We start from the raw sequence: 302 nt of genomic DNA, 5'->3' as shown, positions 1-302 counted from the left end.
GGGAGGGGGGCCCGCCGCTCCGCCGGGGGTTGGGGATGCTATGGCAACGCGGAAGTAAAAAGGCGCCGCTCCGCCGGGGGTTGGGGACTCTATGGCAACGCGGAAGTAAAAAGGCGCCGCTCTGCCGGCGGCTGGGAGCTCTATGGTACCGCGGAAGTAAGTGGGGCTGGTCCTTGCCCCCGCGGAGCCCGACGGCCCCCCCCTCCCCCGGGCCCGGTACCGCGGGGGTCACGGGGCGGCTCTGGCGCTGATGCCCCCTCCTCCCGCCGCTGCAGATGGCGTCGGCGGCCCCGGCGGAGACG

Source organism: Alligator sinensis, unplaced genomic scaffold (assembly GCF_000455745.1).
Source record: "Alligator sinensis unplaced genomic scaffold, ASM45574v1 scaffold673_1, whole genome shotgun sequence".
Classification (NCBI taxonomy): Eukaryota; Metazoa; Chordata; order Crocodylia; family Alligatoridae; genus Alligator; species Alligator sinensis.
The sequence above is the reverse complement of the archived record's forward strand: the minus strand, read 5'-3'. Positions refer to the sequence as shown.